General features: G+C 52.1%; 1 protein-coding gene and 1 pseudogene across 3 annotated transcripts in view; one reads left to right on the top strand and one right to left on the bottom strand.

The window, feature by feature from the left end:
* The window catches only part of AGAP1 (ArfGAP with GTPase domain, ankyrin repeat and PH domain 1), a 549,941-nt gene that overhangs the window by 402,547 nt on the left and 125,884 nt on the right, over positions 1-21,510 (bottom strand). The gene's annotated exons all lie outside the window — the stretch shown is intronic.
* On the top strand, positions 4,342-4,826 carry LOC136125915 (large ribosomal subunit protein eL21-like; annotated as a pseudogene).

Below are 21,510 nucleotides of genomic sequence, written 5' to 3'. Positions count from 1 at the left end.
AAGCCTCCAATTTTACAGCTGTCGAGACTTAAAGGTCCACCAGGTCTATAAGCAGAGAAACTGAAATTCAGCAATGCAGAGAGGCCAGGATCTCTGTTAGGACCAGAATCCAAGGCCCTAACTTAGCCCTAACAAGGCCCTAACTTATTCTCACTAGTATTTAAGACCATGGCAACTTCCAAACATTGAGATGAATTTTAATATGAAATCAGCTGCCCCATAAGATATAAAATACATCTTGTTATCGTGGGCATTCACAGAGCCCAAGGGGGAGAAACAGCATTTCTTTTTTTTTTTTTTTTTTTTGCGGTACACGGGCCTCTCACTGTTGTGGCCTCTCCCGTTGCGGAGCACAGCACAGGTTCAGCAGCCATGGCTCACGGGCCCAGCCGCTCTGAGGCATGTGGGATCTTCCCGGACCGGGGCACGAACCCGTGTCCCCTGCATCGGCAGGCGGACTCTCAACCACTGTGCCACCAGGGAAGCCCAAAACAGCATTTCTTCAGAACTCAAATACTGAACTGTTAGGGTCCGTCCAATCACTCCGCGGCTGTCTGGAATCCAGCCCGGGTTTTGCACTTTGCCGCCCGAAGATGCAGGCTGCAGAGTAGAAGATTCCACTCTATCCACCTTAGATAACTTGGAATCTTAGATGACACTGAACGAGGAGACCTCTTTCTGCTACAGCCGGTGTTGTTCACTATCTTCCAGTGCTTTCTGCCTCACAAGTAGCACCCATTTTCCATACCAATCGTAACGATTCCGTGTGAGGCCTGATCGTCTGCACTGAAAAACCTGGGAGAATGGCCTCTCCCTACTGCCCTGGATACATGGGCTCTTCCGATGCAAAGAAGACAGAGAGAGGCTCGGCCAGAACCTGCCCCTCCAAAATAGAAATCCTTTCTCACAGCCAGACCTGCCTTTGAAAAATAAAACTAATCATACTATATGTGTTCAGGTGGGTAGGACTGCTTTATCTTCCTGTTGCTTTGGAAAGCAGCCCTAGACCATTACCTCTTGAATTTTTCCATGCCATGGAGTATATCTGTATCACCATTTTGGCTTTAAAAAAAAAAGAACGGAAGACTGTAGTCGATCTCACTGCCACATCAAAACCGCACAGCCGGCAGGCAAGCAGGCAAAGCCTTGGCACTGCAGAGATGCCAATGTCAGAAAGGGAAGGACCACATGGGGGGTCCAGGAGAGGGGGCCGGCCCTACCTACGCCCCCACTCATCACCTCGGCAGCTGGCTTCCCTCCCCCAGCCTCAAGTTTATGAGATCCTTTGGCCACCCTCCCACGACTTCCCTGTCCCGGGCCACTTCTAGCTGCCCGTAAATTAAACATTCTGCATGAAAATACTACTTTGCAAGCTTTCCTAGAGCTGATCAGCCTTGTTTAAAGGAAACCCCTGGTAGTCAGCAGAGCCATCTGCTCCGCAAGCTGACTTTCCAAGCAGCAGAGCGCGCCAGCCAGTCATCACATTTACAGCATCCTGGCAGAACCACATCTGTGGGCAGCAGAAACCTGCCACCCGCTGGCCGAGCCCTGGCCTCTGCACGCCCGCCCCAGGAGCCATGGAAGGATCCCGCCCCCTGTCACGGGACACGGGACAGCCTCTTTTCTGGCATCAGGTTGACTGACAGATACAAATAGGAAGCAAAGAAAGACATGTATGTTTTCCTAACAATTTCACGTTTTGCCTTTTGGCAGAAGACTCGAGTCAGACCCTTGAAGGAGGAAGGGTTTCTGATCTAAGATCTGCTGTGATGCTCAGCTTCTGCAATCACCCTGCCTGGGCGGAACTCAGTAGGGGCCCCATTGTCCCTCACTTTATAAACTGCAGGCGGGTTCAAGTGGAACTCAAGTGAGAGGCCCTTGAGTCACAGAAGGACAAGGTACGTGCTCAGTCCCTGGGGCGAGGGCATTCAGCAGAAGAAAGACCACAGGGCGCCTCTGAGCACCTACGTCTTAGCGGCACTCTTCCTCAAGGACCGACAGCAATGCGGTCACTGCCAGCCGAACGACGGGACCGCGGGATGTGTACGGAAGCACAGACATCACAAGGCAGCGCCTGTGCTCCGCACGCTTCAGTTTTAACAGGAAGCCCCAAGGTGCGGCCTCAACAGGCGAGGCAGCCACACTCCAGGCGTGAGAGGAGGAAACCGGGTCAGCAGCTACTGATCACAACTGAACTTGGTGTGACCTTAGAAGAAAGGGTTTTCTCAATCCACTGCCCGTCCGAAGGCATCCTCAGATCTGAGAATCGGGCAGTTTTGTCCCCGTGGAAGCCAGACAGCTGGGTGCCCCTACAGGTGGGCCGGGGCAGAGGAGGGGCCGGAGACCCACGCACCCACCCTCAGCGGTAGCTCAGGTCCAGCTCAGTATCCTGCCAGCAAAGGTTTCTCTGGGGGGCCCTCCTGCGGATTCCAGGTGACAGGTGATCGCTACCAGATGCCGGCGGTCGGCACCACACCTGCGCGGGGCAGCAGCGTGGGCGCTCACACTTGACTTGCAGACGATTTCATGTCGAAGGTGAATCAGGAACAAACACCCTGACAGTCGGTGGACCTCTGACAGCGGGGGTTGACAAGTGTCACAAATAACCACCAACCAGAGGAAAGTGTTACATGTGGTAAGAAGAAGGTGGGGAAGAGGAAGGCAGGAGATTATTATTTCTACCTGAGACACTCAAGAAAAAAGGTTTCCGAAAGGAAAGCGGTATATGGCCTTCATCCAGAGCAGGGTGTGTCCACCGCAGCGCTCTGGGCCTTCTGGGCATCGTAGGGTGTTCAGTTAGCAGCATCGCTGGCCTCTGCCCACTAGATGCTAGGAGCACCCCTCCCCCCCCCCCCCCACCGGCCCGGCAGATACTGGCAAATGTCTCCTGAAGGCAAAATGCCTCGGGCAGGTCCAAAGGCACTGGTGAGACACACCCACGTGAAAAGGGAACTAGGGATTCCCGTCTTCTCAGCTTTTCATTTTACCATTTTAATAATTCAGCCAGTCCTGCCTGCCTCTGGTTGTAGTAATGGAAAGCTCCAGACACTCTCTCTAAAAAAAGAGAAGCGATGATTTCCTGTAGTCCGTCCCCAGATCCGAAGAACAGCAGGAGTTACAGAGGAGGCCACGACTGGTCCTCACTCTGCGACAGACACGTCATCAGTTACAATTAGTTAAAATGAATAAGTATCATGGATGTGATTAAAACGCTGGAAAGGAAAAAACTGAAGTTCTGCCCTACCTTAATTATTTAAAATCCAAAGCAATGTTGTATTATTTTTAATCAGAAAATGTCCGAAGCAAGATGCTTGGAGGCTTGGACCCAGGACTGCCTTCCAGCACTGCCCAGGTGTGGACAGAGCACCTGAGGGCACGTGGGATCTCAGCTCCCTCCACGAGCCCCTGCAGGGACTTGTGCGCAGGCCTGACGGGCCACAGACCAAGGGCTGGAGGTACTTTGTCACACGGTCCGCTCCTGCCTTAGCTCAGGGTGCTATCACTCCATCCTTTGCAAACGGGAACCGCTGTTTAAATTACAGCAAGCTACAGCTGGAAGAGATTTTAATTTGACCCATTTCACAGATACAGCAGCTGACTCCACGGGAAGCCACCTGCCCGAGGCCAAAGGAGAAGAGCAGAGGAGAGGGCCATCCACACAGCTGGAACAGGAGCCCCTAGGAAACCTCAGAGCCACTTCAGCAGCCCAGGGAGGAGCAGTCCTGATTTCAAAAGGATGCTCCCTGTCAGTTACGAACAGATTCTCACTCCCCAATACAGGAACGTGTCAGAAACATCTTCCTGGGCTTCCTTGCTAAGTGTCAGGCAAAAGTGACTTAAGATGCTGACAGAATGGAAGCCAAGCCTCCTCCCTGTCATTTTATGGAAACAAATGCCAACACCCCATGAAGTGACAACCAGAGCAGCTCCCACCTACGGTCACCCTTGCGATGCCAGACGCTGCACTGCAGCTGGGGCTCCCGCAAGGATGCTCCCCTTTTCCGGCCTCCAGCTCTCTGCGGCGGTTCAGCTGATGAGCCAGAAGGATTTAATCAAGGGCAACACACAACTCTGCACCTGTCCCCTGAACAGCTGCAAAGAGGCTCTGGAATTTGTGTGGAGAAAACCCAAGGAACTCCTACAGATTACCTAATCCTCCCAGCCTTCGAGTGCATGAGGGGCCGAGGGGCTGGGCTGATCTGGTAACATTTTCCTCTGCAGGATCCACCAGAAGGGATTCCCCTCACAATAAAATCTGCGCGATCGTCGACAATCTAAAACCCAGGGAAGAGCCCTTCGGCCGGAACTGCCGTCGGAACCGCCATCTTCCAGTGATTCGCCAAAATGACCAACACAAAGTGAAAAAGGAGGGGCACCGGCTACATGTTCTCTAGGCCTTTTAGAAAACATGGAGTTGTTCCTTTGGCCACATACGTGCGAATCTACAAGAAAGGTGAGAATGTAGATATCATGGGAATGGGCACTGCTCAAAAAGGAATGCCCCACAAATGTTACCGTGGCAAAACTGGGAGAGTCTACAGTGTTACCCAGCATGCTGTTGGCATCACTGCAAACAAACAGGTTAAGGGCAAGATTCTTGCCAAGAGAATTCATGTGCCTATCGAGCATATTAAACACCCTAAGAGCCGAGACAGCTCCTGAAACGGGTGAAGGAAAATGATGAGAAAAAGAAGGAAGCCAGAAAGAAAGGGACTTGGGTTCAGCTGAAGCGCCAGCCTGCTCCACCCAGAGAAGCACACTTCATGAGAACCAACGGAAAGGAGCCTGAACTGTTGGAGCCCATTCCCTATGAATTCATGGCATGATGGGTGTAAAGAAAATAAAAGACCTGGACCGTAAAAAAAACAAAAAACAAAACAAAAACACAGGGAAGAGTCTGATACGGACCCTCCTAACAGCCTGTGGAGTAAAAACAAAATACCAGGAGCTGTCGAAGAGCAGCCACCTAAGTGTGTGTGACGACAGCCGGACGTTTTCCAGGCTGGTCTTTAGATCCACAACCCCAAAGATTCATAAAATCCAGAACTTCTGTGGAACTAACAATCGAGTACACAAATAATGCCGTGGGAATTATTATCTGCACTGTTAACAAAGCTCACCATCAAGAAGAGCCTGTTTGAACACGAGGTATCACTACTGCATCCTGGGTGGGGTCTGACTGCAGAGATATCTGGAAATCTTTCATCTGTGCCCCGGGGACTTGAAGGTTTGATATATTTTTCTCTAAGGGCTGAAAACAGCATGTGAAGATGCCTGTTCGAAGCCCAAATCCCCCCTTTGCCCCAAATCTGCAGCGGGAGACATGTGACCAGCCTCCTGCCTTCGTTAGCCAACTGTCACCAGCTCCGTGGTCCCCAGGCTCGGAGGATAAACGCTCCACGGCGGCTGATTGCAGCAGCCAGCCCCTTGGTAGTTACAATTTGCATTAGAGCTCTGGGGACAGAAGACAAGTGGGTCGCCGGGATGAGTCCTGACGCAATAAGATGGAATAGAACATCTACGTCTTCTCCTCATCTGCTTGCCACAACACTGGTCATCAGCAGCCAGTGCACAAGGAGCAGGGGCGAGGGGTGAGGGGTTCCTGGAGCAGGAAGGTGGGAGGACAGGGGGGTGCAGCGGGAAGGCAAGGCTGGGTCTCTAGCCCAGACAACTAGGGCAGCTCTGAGCTTCTTCACCTAGTTATTGTGGTGTCCTACGCTTGCCTCCTTTCAAAAATCACCACCAACCCCAGGCATGAAAAAGGATGGACCGAGGGGGGAATGAAAAATAAAGCAGCCACGGCCAAACAACCCACAGGACTCAAAATCTTTACTGACTCTCCCCCTCCAGCGTCATCGCTGTTCCCCCAGGAGTGCTGCTAACACTTCTGTGATCTGCCTGGCAACGAACCAGCACAAGACTTTCCAAATTTGGAAAAGGAGGCGCATGACGCCTAACCTGCCAGCTCTGGGCGCCACTGTGGGTGGATCTAGGGCAGCCTGAAACGCCTCTCAACTACAAAGTCATATAACCACCTAAGACATGACTAGTTGGCTCCGCAACAAGTGATGTGCGGAGCTGGGGTTCAGGTGCCATCCCTGGGTCCCTCTTCTCCTGTCACTCTGTCACAGCCACTCCACCCCAAGGGGGGTGGCCGGGAGAACCAGGTCACACACACCTGCCTCCTCAGCCCCAGTGGCCTTGTCCTTCACTGGCTTCCAGAGGCTCCTCCCACGGCCACACCCAGAGCTAGCGCTGTCCTACCATCCTCGTCTCCAACAGCTGTTCCTCTGCCCACAGCCCTCCATGCCGGCCAGCCTCTCCTTCCAGAACTGCACCAAAGCGGTTATTTTAATGGATCCTCTCCTTCCCAATCCTTCAGATCCTTCTGTATCCGGCAAAGGCCGAGACATCTCATTGTCTACACCAGCCACGACCCTCCCAGCCCCTGGTGCCTCGGAGACCCCTGCTCCTGCGCTCCCCACAAAGGTGCGTCCATCCAAACTCCACCCCACTGGACCGACGCTGCTCACAAGGTGTCCACGGCCCGGCAGCGTGTGGCGCGCCCACCCGACCCTCTGCATCTCCAGGAGGCTCTCGTGCAAGCTTAAGCGTGGAGGCACCGGGCCCACTGCAGATGCTCGCACAGCAGGAAGGGCTAGGTGCCAGCATCCTGCAGCCCTGGGCTCCCACCCACCCTCCCCATTCCAACTTTCCGGGCCGACCGCCTTCCCCGAGAACGCCAGGGCACCAGGCCCTCTTACGAAGACTTCGGGCCAGCGTTCAGAGCGGCCTCACTCTCGAGCCTCACAACCACACCCACGTCTCCCGCTCAGAGTTGGCAAACGGACCCTGTACCATCCATCACAATCGTGTCCTCTCCTTCGGCCAGGCCAGCCCATGAAAATGCTCAATTATCTCCCATTTAATAAGGAACAGGAACAAGAGCCTCTCCTCCATCTGCGTGCCCTTGGCCTCTGCCAACGTCCTCCCAACTCTCCTTCCTCCCTCCATTTCCCCATCCTCTTCATCCTCCCCCGGATTCCCAGAGCAGGCGGTCCTGGCTGCCCCACGCCCCTGCTTAGCCCACTCTCGGGCAACCATCCTTTCTGCTGTGATCAGACTTTTAGGGCACAATTCCGCTCAGACCCCCAGAGACTCGTGTCACCTGCAGAGGAAAATGCCCACTCCTGCACTGGTGCCCCAGGCCCCAGACAGCCCCCACTCGCCCCTGCAGTATACAGCCACCGGGGTGCCGGACTCCAAGGCCAGAATGATGCAAACCCCGTGTGACTTCGGGAAAGTGACCTAGAGTCTCTGCACCCAGTCTCACTTATGCAGTAAGGTGATATAATCACAGGGCAGATGTGACGACCAAATGTGATGAAACCACAGGGCAGATGTGACGGCCAAATGTGATGATGTCTGTGAAGCACCGGCCCCGGTGCCTAGAGCAAGCGTGTGTCGTCTGCATCCCCAGAGTCTTCCCTGTAACCCAACAAACTGCTTCCTAGTCCAGACTCACCCCCCCCCAGCCAGTCTCACCACTGCCTCCTGCTGGGGCTGCAGGGTCAGCTACCTCCTCTCATCACTGGGGCCCGGGCTCAGGTGTCTGTGTGTGGCTTCCCCGCCACACACACCTGTGCACACCCCTTCTGGGTATCGATCACCCTGCTCTGACCTGACATTCGCCATTTACGTAACCACCTCCCCCAGAAGATCAGGGTTCTTGACATGGGGCCACCAACTTCGCAGCTAAACCCCAGCCCTTATCAGCGTTCTGCTTAAGAAACGCTGCCTGATGGTTCACTTGATCAACCCAGGTGGCTGATCCAAGCTGAGTCCCAGAGGGGAGCAGCAGTGCCTTGGTCCGTTGAGTTACAGATAACAGCAGAGGTCAGCTGAGTTGCTGGCCCCGCCCCACTCTGGGATGACCCAGTTTATACAGCTACACCGCAGGGCCACCCAACCCCCTCAGAGTTTATCTACAAAGTCTCCAGCGGTTAGGGAAAGACACGGTGAACACGGTGATTCATTTCTTCCCCTGGCCACAGAAAGCCTCAGTTGCAGCTGATCTTGGGTGGCTGCCCCCCGCCGCCCCCCCCAGCAAAGGTGCCCCTCCCTTGGTGGAAAACAGGCAAACGTGATGGGAGGGGTGGCGAGTTCCCAGAGCCTGACTGCCTGCGGGGAGTCCCCGCCCCCCCAGCAGAAGCTGCATTTTAGGGAGGGGAGTGCTGGTCAGAGGGCAGACAGTCTGGAGCCTGGAGAAGGCCTTCCTTGGAGGGATCCCCTGGTAGGGCGTCTCCTTCCCCGCCCATCCCTCGGGCCTGGGCCACACCTACTATGCAAAAGGAGGCGGGAGGGGATTCGCCCAGGGGTCCCCAGCCAACGCGGGATGGGGGTGGTCAGCGGGGATTCCCGCAGACAGGGGCTCCCCGCCCAGCACTGGGCGTTTCCTGAGATAGAAGGAAATGCAGGCTATTGAGTCAGGTGCTTAGAACACCCTCGAAGAAACACAACACCTGAAATAACTTAGAACTCTTTAAAGGGAGGCCACTAATGGGACCTCCCCCAGAGTTAATGCAAGGATCCAAAGGCTCTGAGCACCCGGCACTTCAGAAGTTCTCAAAATTATGGTTTTCGGACTTCCCTGGTGGCTCAGTGGTTGAGAATCCGCCTGCCGATACAGGGGACACGGGTTCGTGCCCCGGTCCGGGAAGATCCCACGTGCCGCGGAGCGGCTGGGCCCCTGAGCCTGCGCGTCCGGAGCCTGTGCTCCGCAACGGGAGAGGCCGCAGCAGTGAGAGGCCCACGTACCGAAAAAAGAAAAAAATAATAATGGTTTTCCTCACTTTTCAGATGGCACATTCAGGGAAGCCGTCAGGAGCTGTGGAGGACCCACAGGGATGGCCACTCTGCAAATACTACATCGCTGCACTCAAGCCGTCGGAGAATCTCCAGAGAGGCGGCAGCTGTCACTGGAAATCTCTGGGCGCAAAAAACGGTGACCTAGGCGGCAGAATGTTCACGCAAAAGGCCTTTTTCCCAGGAAGACTGCGCTATGGAATTACAAGTTCACACCCAAGGAAATTCAATACTTGAGACGGCCATCCACAAAAACCACCGGCACACACCACTCCCCTGGAACTTGCCAGTGTTCACAGGCTGTCATCAAGCGAAGGGATGAACCTGGGCCTGCAGCCTGCTCACGCCACCTCCCCCAAGCTGTCGTGCAGGGGCCTGGCCCACTTCCTGCGGCCAGGCCAGGGGCGGGTCTCACTCGTGACCAAGAATGAAGGGCCGCGGTGTGGCCATTCTTTGTAAGCCACCCATGCAACGCGCTTTCAGTTTACCCACTCCCTTCCAGACAAGATGTGAAAAGGTATTTTACATCGATCGAAGATTCCCAGTTCCAAAGCCTACCGTGTGTGGCTCCATCCTCCCAGAGGCTTAACCTTTGAGGCTTCGAAGACACCAGGCCACCAGCAGGGCAGGCAGGCAGGCCCACCCCCAAGCCAGCCCTTCTAGCACTTCCACCCAGACCCCCAAGGGGCCCGCTCCCCAACCTCCTGCAGCCCAGGCCTCCCCTCAGGGGGCCCGCAGGCTCAGCCACAGCAGCCCTGGGCTCCTCTTGCCGAAGTGGCCATGGCCAAGGCCAAGGCTGGAGGAGGGCAGGCCATGGCCAGGCTCAGCCAGAGGCCCTTCACAGACGCTTTGACACAGTTCATCCATTTTATTCCCCCAATGCCCTGATAAGGCGGGCACTGCTATTATCCCTAATTTTACAGACTTGGAAAGTAACTCACAGAGGGGTTGAAAAGGTGCCCTGGATCTCACGCCAGGTGTGCCCTGCCCCGACACCCTCCCCAAAGCACCGACTGCACCCAAGGGGTGAGGCCGAGCCCACAGAGGAAGGCTGGACTGGAAGTCAGGGTGGGGAGACAGGGTGAGAGTGCTTTGTGGAAGAGAGTCAGGGAACTTCATTTTGCTGTTGCAGGTGGTGCTGGGTAAAGAGGTAACAGACTTCAGAAGCAGGTAGGCAGAGGAAGTGACACACACACACACACACAGACACACACACAGACACACACACACGCCCTCACCTGGCTCCGTGCGATGGGAAACAGAGTTCAAGGCAGCCTGGGGTAAAACAGGCTCCCATTTCACTTGAACATCTAGGGACAAGGTACGAGTCCAGGGGTCAAGATTATCCCCAAATCCTTCCCTCAGGGCTGAGCAAAGCCCTAGGCTCCCTCCCCTTCCCCGTACAGGCTTTGAGAGGGCTTCAGCCTCCAGCCAGATTCCAGGGCAACCCTCCCAGGAAAACCTAATGGCCCCAAATCACCAACCCACTGCCCAGTCCACCTGCTGAGCCCGCCCCCTCCAGGAGAGCCCCCTCCGGCCCCCCGAAACCTGCCCCCTGCCCCCCACCCTGTGTGCCCCCAGGGCCCTGTCACCACCCCTGGTCCCGGCCCCTGACCTCGACCCTGGAAGGCAGCAAGCAAGTCTGTCAATTGCAGTCCTCCCTTCCCTGAAGAGGAAGTACTCACTTACGAAGCCATAAATGCTTAGCATCAGACACACTCCGCATACAATTAGATCAGGACCACGGCGTGGGCATCAGGAAAACTGCCCATCCCCCAGGGGATCCAGACCTTTCGCGGTTTTGTCAACTCAGCTCCTCCAAGGGTTATACTAGCAGCGTTATTTCTAAAGCAAAATCTCGTCATTTCTAGTAACAGAAGAGATTTATTTTGCTAACAGAAAACGGTGTGCACAGAGAAGCAGAAATGATTTCCGAAAGGATTAAAAAGGGTAAAGGAAAATGTCCATAAATGATCAATTGGCTACCAAGGTTTTAATGACCTTGCTGACCAAGACCAACAGCTTAACGTGCATAATGGCGTTTAAAACATCACCGCACTTGTCTGCTTGGGCTGCTGTCACAAAGTATCACAGACTCAGGGGTTTAAACCGCAGAAATCGTGTTTTCCCGCAGCTCTGGAGGTTCAAGGTCTAAAGTCGAGGTGTCGACAGGGGTGAGTTCCCCCTCCATGGCTTGTTAGGTGGTGTTTTCCCCCTGTGTCTCCACATCGGCTTCCCTCTGTGCCTGTGTCCTAATCTCCTCTTGTAATATAGGACACCAGTCTTATTAGATTAGGGTCCATCTTAGTGCCCTTATTTTAACTTAATAACCTCTTTAAGGCCCTGTCTCCAAACACAGTCATAGTCTGAGGTACTGGGGGGTAGGGCTTCACAGCTCATGGCATCTTCCAGATGGCATCATGGTTTAACCAATAACAACAAAAATTCGTACAGGAGGGGGTGCATTCAATATCTAACAGTCCCATTTGGATTTACAAAAGGCATTTTTTTGCAGTAAAAACTCAAAGCAAGCCCGACATCAACAAGGTGCTGCCAAGCTCCCCAGGCCCCAACGGGAGTAAGAGTCACTAGCTGGTGAAACTCAGGACAGAGAGAAACTCAGCTTTTTCCGGAGGAAGCCGAGTCTCACCCCCCGCCAGGCTCACTGCCATCCTCTCGGGGAAACTAGGAAAATTCACAGCACACGTGTGGGCTGGGATCAGTCTTGACTCTCATTTCTACCTTGTCATGGACGTTGCTGGATTCATTGAAAACCAGGCGTGTCTTGCTCAAATATTAAACCAAAACCCACGTGTATGGTCAGCAGTTTCAACTAAAGACCCCTGGCACACAGCGGAATGCAATGCTTCTCCTCTTCCTTTGTAGCTCTTATGTTCAGACTGCGTTGTTCACTAGGCATTTTTTAGGCTTAAAAGTCAGTTTTCTTTTTTTAAAGTAGCCCTAAGAACAAGTGCATGAGGACTGTCCGGCCAAAGAGGTGTGTCACGTTCAAACCCGAGCCTCCGCAGTGGTAGTAAGGCACCAGGATAAATGAAAGCAATATTCTCTCCCGCCTGGTGTCCCCATCAGCCAGCAGCAGGCATGACCTACCCCCCAGGCCAGTGGGAATGGGCTGTGGTCTGGCGGTAAAGGACGACTCCTGTGTCCTCACAGGGAAGGGGACATGCAGTGGACGGCCTTCCCAGACAAGACGCTTTCTTCCCTTGTCTGATTGAGCCTGTGCAGCCCTGCTAGTTACTTACTGGAAGGCTCAAAGCCCCAACCGCCTTGCCTTCCTCTGCACTGCCCCCTCTGATCCAACAGAGGTTCACCCACAGCACGCAGGACAGAGTCTCACTGGGGGGATAAAAAGGAGGCTGGAAATCTCCACTGAACAAATTTAAACATGAATAAATCATACTTTCTGGAAAAATATATATATATATGGTTAAGTTAGATTACTTCCCACAAAGTAAGGGATTCTGCTCCAAGGCGACCCACAGAGCAACAGGGGAGCCACCCGCTTCTCTCCAAGGTAACTGCTCCACTCAGGGTGCGGCTCACACACAGCCTGGCTTGAGAAACAAACACCCTGTTATTAGTTGGTCAGATAAAAGCACTCAGCGGGGTCTGCTCTCTCCATCCGCTTTCACTCTGGAGGTCGAGGGCAGGGAGTGTAACACTGGTGAAATACAGGGATGACGATCAAAAGGAAAGTGAGGTGAGCCTGGGAGGCTTCTGGATGCCTAATTAATTCCATGTCCTCAATTCCAGCATGAATTAATTTTCCAAGCCTATGTATGTCTGTCTGCCTTTAAATCTATGCTGACCTTGGGTGGAATGCACAAATGTTTCTGTTATCACGCAACTCAGGAAACAAACAAACAAACAAAAACAACCTGCGGCTCACTCTGGGTACAGTAATTAATATTCTTCATTCGTGAAAGAGCTTTGTTTGAAAATATATGATTCAATCAGAAAGTCATTTTCTTTCCATGTTTGCTGGGTCTCCTATATGAATGCAAATCATAGTGACAAAGACACAACATAAAGACTGAAAACTGCACTGCTTACTCCTTATAATGTTTAAATTTGGTCCAGATAGAGCCAGGAGAAGCAACTCAGAGAATCTGATAGAATACGTTGGATATTCTTATTCTCATTTTCTTGAGACTATCTGCCTTCATGAAGATAAAGCAGAGACCCATGATGGAGCCTTTTCGGATGAAATTATCGTCAAGCGCTGTCACGTGGGACGAGAAGAGACAGTCTAAAAAGTCCTGCGGGTTAGGACTGGAGCACGTCAACTTTAGGACTGGCCAAGGGGGGCCACTGACCGCCAATATCTAGTTCCTGTCACTTGAAATGTGTCACTGTCCTGGGATCACTTCATCTCCACTAAACCCATACGCGGACGTCTGTGGATGACCTTGGACTGGGTGAACCACGCTTTGCTCTGGTCTCTACCTCCGGACAGCGATGCCGCGCCCACTAGATGTTCTCTGTCAGCAGCATCCGTGATGTAGAATATTATGCCCTTTTCCAATCTGTCATATATCAAAGTATTCAACTGGAAAGTCTGTTTCCTTCATCTTGCTATTGTTGTTACATATTTAAGCAGCCCCAGCTGTCCAGGAAATACCACCGCAATGAACACATTATTGGGCAAAGAAGAATGAATGGAGGTTGCTGACAACCATTCCCCCGGCTACAAAGAGGCCAGGAAAAACAGCGCCCGCGTTACATGAGATACAGTTATGAATAAAATCCCTCCGCTGCCTTTTATCACCTCCTCGCAGGCCAGACTGAAATAAGCAGCTGGAGGACACTGATTATAATCTCCTCTCAGTACCGCTAAGATGTTTCTTCTGGTTCTTTATCTGTATTTTCTAAACTTGACCTGTATTGCTTTTCATAAGAAAGGCTATTTTTAATGTTTAAACTTGGGCTGAGGCTGGCTTTCAATAATTTTGTTTATGCTCTCAGCGAGACAATGACTTTAAAACCCATCTTTACATCTCTCTCCTCAAGCCGACCACCTTTAAATCCTGAATGTTTCCCCTTTGCTACTTAATCCAGCCGATAATAAACAAAGTTGGGACAAATCAGGCAGAAGAGAGCAGTGAACCTACGCCACTATTCTGTACGTAGCAAAGCAAGAGGCCACCCCCCCACCCTACCCCCCCACCATGGCTGGGTACCATTTCCTCCCTTCAAGAGGAGGAAACAGGCTTTGGGAGGTCAAGGACTTGCCCCAGGCCAGACAGCTAAGGAGGGATGACAGTTAAGGGATTCCTGGCGAGGTCAGCAGACTACAAAGCCAGGCCCTTTTCCTTCCCTGCTGTGCTGCCTTCCCACCCTTGCTGATCACTGGAAGCACAGGTATTGCTATCTTTCACACTTTTGTTTATCTCCAGCGCTGAGCCCTCTTCCCCAAGGTTTCAGCAACGTCTGTGTAATAAAGTTTTGAAATCTCCTGTGTTCACATGCACGGCCCTCCTCCAGCTGTCCCCTTAAGGTGTAATCAATGTCGTCACCCCACAGACATGTGACCAGGGAATTTGCTTAGGGCAGTTCCTCAAGGGTGAGTGAACCAACAGGGAGAGGGTAGGAGAAGAGTCTCAAGACGTAGGAACCTAGCAGGTGGGTGGGCAGAACCTCAGAGGCTGGAGCGTGACCAGGTGGCCTCGGTGGGGTCCCCTGATAAACCTGGAAGCCAGGCCCAGCCACCCGGGGTCGGGTCGCCTGCTCCAGAGGGACACACTTGCAGCATCCCTCCCTACGCCTTCAGAAAGGCTGTCAGCTGGTCTCCTGCCCAGTCCATGTGTGTCTTCAAATGAACACAGGCCGACCCTTCTGGTATGATCCACGGTTGGCGTCATCCTGTATTTCTCCCTCGGTTAAACAACCATTACAAAACTGAGCTCAAAAACCAGAAAGGTGCCCCAAACCCTAAGCATTTCCTACTAGAAGACACTTTGTGTAATGTAAGGCTAATTTGCATCAAGAGAAGACATTTTCATCGATGGTACTTGCCTTACCCCTTCCATCGCTGTAGGCTACTTTATATCCTTTTTGGAACATGACAGGGTAGAAATACATATTACTCCATCAATTGTTGTGAAAATCTCTTTAATTTCTTTAGCTTAGATTCCTAGAAGCGTAATTCCTGGGTCAAAGTGTACAAACCATTTATCCATTCACATTTCCAAACTGCTTTCTAGAAAGGGTAAATTATTTCGACTGCCCCGTCATTATTTGGGGGCCTCAGTGTTGCCCTCTCTCTACCCACCCGACAGACAGGCTTCTTTGGGCCACCGTCCAGCCCATCCCCACAGCACGGCCACAGGAATGGATACCTCTGTGTCACTGTCACCACTGGTTTTAATCTTCGCTTGTTTGCTCAAACAATGGCATCTCAGATCAACTGGGTTTCGTTCATTTACCTACGGGAATCTTCACGTTCATTTGTATGAGCTCTTTAAACATCAGGAACAGCCACTTGTCTGTAACATTTAGTGCAAGTATGTTTTCCGTAACGTGTCAAAATGGAGATCAGAGTACATCAAAAAAGATTTTCAAGGATACTGCTATGCAGACATCAGAGCATAGTTTTCTCGATGGTACCAGATCTCCCTCCCGGTTGGCACTGCCCACAGAGTGGCAGCCCATCTTGTCTCTATATCGGCTGGTCTTAATTAAGGCTGCCAACAGTCACAGAGGCTGGGGTTCTTCTGAGAAGCATGCTAGCTCTTCCCACAAAACGTTCCTTGATAAGTCTCTCTAGACTTTTAGCCGCAGTTGAAGCTAAACTCACAGGTCTGTAATTTGCAGAAACCACATTTTTGTTTTCTACTCTGAAAACGGGTACTTTTTTCACATTGAATTTTCTGTGCCCTATTTGCCAGGTGTTCTTCAGAACAGCAGAGTGGGAGGGGGAGGGTAATCTCATTTACAAGAATCCCCCGGACCTCAGAACTTATGCAAGCCATAGCACAAGTGTCCAGTTTTATGTCCTTTCTCCTCTGCTGTGTCCCCAGTGCCTAGAACTGCCATGGAGAACAACTAACTAACAATAACGGATGGAGGGAGTGGGGGAGGGGAGTGAAAGAATAAACCCACAAACCCACCCAGCCCCCAGAGCAGCAAGGCGCTCCCTCACGCTCTCTTCACTCCTCCTAGGTCTGATCAATGCTTACTTTCATCTTTTCCATCCAAAGCTCACTCTCCAATCAAAAACACATTTTTCTGGGCTTCCCTGGTGGTGCGGTGGTTGAGAGCCCGCCTGCCGATGCAGGGGACACGAGTTCGTGCCCCGGTCTGGGAAGATCCCACATGCCGCGGAGCGGCTGGGCCCGTGAGCCATGGCCGCTGGGCCTGCGCGTCCGGAGCCTGTGCTCCGCGACGGGAGAGGCCACAGCAGTGAGAGGCCCGCGTACCGCAAAAACAAAACAAAACAAAACAAACACATTTTTCTGTTTGTCCACCAACATGGTCATCGAGTTTGATTTACTGAATTCTGTTGCCTCGGCAACTCCATATATGAACTCGAGCTAGAAATTAAAAAGCCACTACTTTGATGTAAAAGGCACTCCAGCGTAAATGATAAGAGAAGCCAGCTCCTGATCTAAATGAAGAGCTGAAGTGCTTCTAACTGATTTCATCTCCATCAACCTCATGACACCCAGGCACAGCCCAGACCCTTAAGTTAGTGACACCTGATACACTGCATACTCCATCGCGCCCTTTAAAATCCAACGCTCCCTGCTTGGCGCGTGGTACCCGGACCAGCAGCGTCGACAGAGAATGTGGAACGAGTGTTAGAAATGCAGACTCTCAGGCCTCACCCCAGACCTTCTAAATCAGAATCTCTGGGGGTGGGGCCCGGGAATCTGTCTCAAGAAGATTGCTTCTTAAGCATCTCTATTCAAATGTGCAAAGCGCTGCTCCAGGACACAGAGGGCTGATGTCCTTTCTGACATTTCTGATGTAACAGCCCATTTTAGATAAACACTTCAGCAAATGTCTTAAAACGACTGATTGAGTAAAACGCCGGATGGTCTACTTCCCCACCCTTTCTTATTTCCCCTGAATTCTGAAAGAATGGTACGGCATTGAAGGATCATTAAAGTAACACATTTTTAAAAGACATATAACAAGTAGTGAAAGGCTTTTAAAGCATGACAAAGTCAATGATGGAATAATGGAAAAATTAAAAATCTCCTGGAAGTAGAGGCAGAACTGCACCCAAAATGTCTCTAGGACTTATTCTGTAATAGGAAAATAAACGTCTCCTGCAGCCTCACTCCCTACTTTAGAGGAAACTGCCCTTCCCCTCCGCCCCACAAAGTCCTCTGTGCCCAGTGACCACACCCACCTCCCTCCTGGGGCCCGCCTCCTCCAGGGAGCCCCCTGCCCATCCCTACACAGCAACACAACTAAATTCCAGTACATGTCAACGGTTTTTAAATAAGCTTTCTGGAAATGGCTAACCACCCTCCTTTGGGACCCTCATGAAGTCACACCGTTCTGAGTCCTCAAAGATGCAATCCGAGGAGCCACTGTACTGACAGCATCAGCAGGGTGACCACAGTGATGAAAGTTAATGCGCAGGTGCTCAAAGCACCACGGGCACCTGGGCATGCGCATTTTAGATCTGATCACTGCCCCCATCAACTTCTGGAGGTGGATACCATTATCCCTCTCCTTTTTCTAAATAAAGGGCTAGAGACTTGGAGGGGAATCACTCAGTCACACAGCAAGCAGTGTGCAGGAAGGGAAGGCGCAGAAATCTGAACCCAGTTCAGCCTGATTCCAAAACGCTTGCTCCTGATTTAGGAGATGGAGAAACAGTAGGAGGGGCGGAGGGTGTCCTGCAGGGAGCTGCCGGGACCAACCCATCCTTCCCCGCTATGGCTCTAGCGTGGGGTGCGGGAGGGGTGCCCTGCTTCTCACATCCTGGGAACCGAGCCCCACAGCTGCGGTTCTGCAGTGGCCTCTGCTCCTGTCTTCGTATGGCTTTAACTTTATGGCAACAGCAACTACAAGATGGCATCACCTTGAAGAGGAGGGACCGTTTTTCAGGCTGTGGCTGGATTCACCATGGACATGGAAACCCTCTCTCCAGGGAGAGAACCACTCAGGCGAAGTACCCTTGCTGCTGACCTCCTGGAACCTCCGACTTCGGGCACTTTAACTGAGACAAGTTTGAAATTGTTGCCTGCAGACTCCTCATGGGTTCTCATTACACGGTTCTCCATATGAAGTGGGATGGAGCTGGCCCGTCCGTGGCCCATCAGAGGCCCAGATGCAGGGCCACTGCGTCGTCACAATTTCATGACCCACCCTTAACCTAAGGGCTGAAGGTCAAAAAAGAAACCAAAGCTCACTGCCCTGGGGGGCACAGGAAGCAGAGGGACAGGAGGCTGGGGGCAACCAAGCAGTTGCGGGAAGACAGAAAGAAGAGATGGGAGTGGCACCGTGCCCACCGGATGGACACACCCATGGCCAAAGCTTCTCAACACTGGCCCACAACCGTGCAGGGCTTTCTAAGAATAAAGGAGGGTGAGGTTCAAGAGAAGAAGGCACTTGTGCTAATCTCAGTCACCCCAGGACTCTTGACCTTCGTGTATAGTTGTGTTTGGGGGTGGGGAGGCTGCATTAACTAAAGGATTTAATTTTTCTGAATGGCAACCATCTGCTCTAACCCAGACTGATGGGGAAGCGGTGGCTGTGTGGTCCGTGATGCAGACAAGGAGGGGGAACCACCAGGTCCCACCTGGGCCCCCATGAACTGGTCAGCCATGAGCCTGGACCATAAAGTGATTATGAGACTAAAACTTTCACCGAAGTTCATTCCAGACCTCAAATTCTACCATTTTTAAAAAAACTTTATTGAAGTAGAGTTGATTTACAGTGTTGTGTTAATTTCTGCTGTACAGTAAAGTGATTCAGTTATACATATATACACATTCCTTGTTAATATTCTTTTCCATTATGGTTTATCACAGGATATTGAACATAGTTCCCTGTGCTATACAGTAGGCCCTTGTTTTTAATCTATTCTATATACAATAGTTTGCATCTGCTAATCCCAAACTCCCAATCTTTCCCTCGCCCAAATTCTACCATGTTAACATCAGAACTCCTCTCGTAGGCCACTACAAGTGATTCCTCAACTGAAAACCTCGATAGAGTTCACAGGCCTCTGTCTGCTCTGAAATATTCAGGTTACTCAGGTGCCCTCAGGTAAACATTTTTCTCCCTCCTGCTCAGCAAATCACTGAAATACGATAAGGGTAGACCCGTGATCAGTTGTCAAGATGATAAACTCATCTGCATGCAGTTGTGACCAAACATTTAACTAGCATCTTAAAAAGCAAACAGAAAGCCACCCTCTGTGTCACTGGGCACTCCTCACTGTCAGGACACAGACCCCCGAGTCGACCTTCCAGAACGAGGATGACCTTGCTCCCCTGACCTCCTTCACGCTGGCTACATCTACCTTCGTGAGCAACTCCAGCCCACCTTTTCTTTTATGTCCAGTTAATTATTTTTCTGCTTTAACGCTACCTTCTTGTCCTAGGGCAGTACACAGCTCTAAGATCAGGAGCCCCCTATCTGGATGGTGTCGCCCCCTTTACACTTAAATGTGTTCTACGAAAGCTGTTCTTAAAAGAGAGCAAAGCTGATGCATTACCAGAACGATTTCTGTGTATAAGTCAGGACATCAAGCGCTGGGCTCTCTCCAACCAGAGCTCACGGCGTACCAGGGGACAGGACTCCAGCCAGCGGGCCTCACAGCCACAGTCCACTGTGCTGTATTTCGGTCACGTCTCAAATCCCAGAGCCTGTTTACCCAACTTCTCAGAGATTGTCTCCTGGTCTGAGTGCCTGACTCTGCTTTGCCTCATGCTTATTCGATGTGGACGTTTGAATGATTCCCTCCACATGGAGAGGCTATTGTTGATCTCCCGCCCAGGGGATTAAGAGTCTGCAAGTGAACTGTTTATCCCAGGGCAGAGAATGAGGACGAGCTACTCTCAGATAAACGGGGCCTCAGACTTCCCTGGTGGCGCAGTGGTTAAGAATCCGCCTGCCAATGCAGGGGACACAGGTTAGATCCCTGGTCCGGGAAGATCCCACATGCTGCGGAGCAACTAAGCCCGTGCGCTACAAATACTGAGCCTGCACTCTAGAGCCCGCGAGCCACAACTACTGAGCCCGCATGCCACAACTACTGAAGCCCGTGTGCCTAGAGCCTGCGAGCCACAACTACTGAGCCCGCGTGCCATAACTACTGAAGCCCATGTGCCTAGAGCCCGTGCTCCGCAACAAGAGAAGCCACCACAGTGAGGAGCCCGCGCACCACAACGACAAGTAGCCCCCGCTCGCCGCAACTAGAGAAAGCCCGCGCGCAGCAATGAAGACCCAACGCAGCCAAAATAAAAAAAGGGGGGCCTCCCCTGTGGTCAACTCCCTGGAAACGCCTGTGTGAGCACCAGCGAGTACAAGAGAGAAACATCAACAAGAACGCTCCCAGGGAGTCCCCAGGGATGGGGGGACACACACACACACACACACACACACACACACACACACACAGTGAACACGCCATGTGACAGCGACGGGCTCTGCTCCCCTCCGGCTCCCCCTCCAGATTATCTAATGGAGAAGAAATCTGACTGCTCTTCCAGACTTTCTTCTCCCAGCCTCCCATCCCGCTTCCAAGGCCATCCAGGGCTTCTCGACCACCTGCAGCGGAAACAACACAGAGAATCCCAAGACGTCTGCAAGGCTGACTTTGCATGGTCAGAAAGCCGCCCGTTTCCAGAATGGGAAGGCTGCCCTGAAATCTGGCACCCCGCTTTGTGGCTCGGGGAGCCCCCTTCCCGCTGGTCCCAGGCCTCCTCCACCACAGGGGCACCAGACAAGGGGCTCTGTCACCTGCTTCCTTGGATTAGATCATCTGTTTCTCTCCGAGAAAGATCCCAGGATGTGGAAGACCCAAATGCACGTGCTGGCTCAGATACTGGGGACCCCATAAAGAGACAGCATGACTGGGGGGGGCGGGGGACAAGCCGTTCTTGACAAAGTCTATTTCTGAGTTATGTTTCAACAGTGAACTTGTCAATTGCTGGCTTCCTATCCAAATAAAAGGAAAGAGAATTGTGCTCAGAGCAATATGCAAGATAATCTGATCTCCAGGGCCCCGCAGATGGATAAGGTAAATTGCCAAGGGATTCCCAGCGGAGACGCTGTGGGTCTTACTGGGCAACGCTGAACAAGGAGACATCCATCTGCGTTTCCAGAGGGTTTCCAATTCCTTCCATTCCCCCGTTCACTACGATCACTCCCCCCTGACAAACACAATTAAAAGAAACGTTAAAGGTCATGAAAGGGGAAAGCCCTTCCAAGAAAGCATGTATTCACCGGCCTCCCCTTCCCCAGCAGGGCGGCAGCAGGAGGAAGATGGTTGTTGCTGAGGTCCAGTCCAACTCTGTGTCTTTCCCAATCCTCCTGAGGCAATCTGCTGCGAACACTGATCCCAAGTCACTTTTTCTCCATCTAAAAGCAAGAATGAGTCTGCACTTCCTCATTAACAGAGCCTTCTGCCACCCGCGTGACTTCCTGAGCCCAAAGGAG

The sequence above is a fragment of the Phocoena phocoena genome, chromosome 7 (assembly GCF_963924675.1).
Source record: "Phocoena phocoena chromosome 7, mPhoPho1.1, whole genome shotgun sequence".
Lineage (NCBI taxonomy): Eukaryota > Metazoa > Chordata > Mammalia > Artiodactyla > Phocoenidae > Phocoena > Phocoena phocoena.
This window is presented reverse-complemented; position numbering and strand designations above follow the sequence as displayed.